Below are 607 nucleotides of genomic sequence, written 5' to 3'. Positions count from 1 at the left end.
TGATAAGAATTGTTTCACTTAGCAGAAGCCAAGAATTTCTATTCTCATTTTTAAGAGTAATGCTTTCTCCAGAGCTGAAAGGATGCCTCTAGCTCTCATCTTTAATAGTCTATGTTCTTGCCCTTTGTGTGATTATCTAGCCTACTAATGACTTTCTCTAATCTTTTGACAGTATTGTCTGTCTTTTCAAACTTTGGCATCTTCCAAGATTGGTACAAGGGACTTTGACACACCTAAGCACACCTAAAACCCTCACACATTCTGCTACTCTCTCCTTCCTCTTCCTTCATAAGTTGGATCCTTCCTCTCTCCCCAATTCTCTGAGTCACTCCTTTAGTTTTGTTTCCAGTAGTTTTCTCAAATACTTCTCTACTTAGAAGATGGGCAATTAGCATATATGAATGACTTCTGTAAACAAAATATGCATAACTTTTCCTGATTCCAGCTACTTCATTATGCATCTGCCACTATGTCTCAACTTCGTGACTGTCCGGAGCCGTGAGGCCCGGAAATTGCCGCGGCTTCTGTTGCTTAAGCTCCATATCATCAGAGACAAGATGGCGTATTTCCGGGTTCTTCATTAACAACTTTTCCCGCGCGCGCCAAA

This window comes from Colobus angolensis, unplaced genomic scaffold (genome assembly GCF_000951035.1).
Source record: "Colobus angolensis palliatus isolate OR3802 unplaced genomic scaffold, Cang.pa_1.0 Scaffold337, whole genome shotgun sequence".
NCBI lineage: Eukaryota > Metazoa > Chordata > Mammalia > Primates > Cercopithecidae > Colobus > Colobus angolensis.
Note: the sequence above shows the minus strand (reverse complement) of the source record.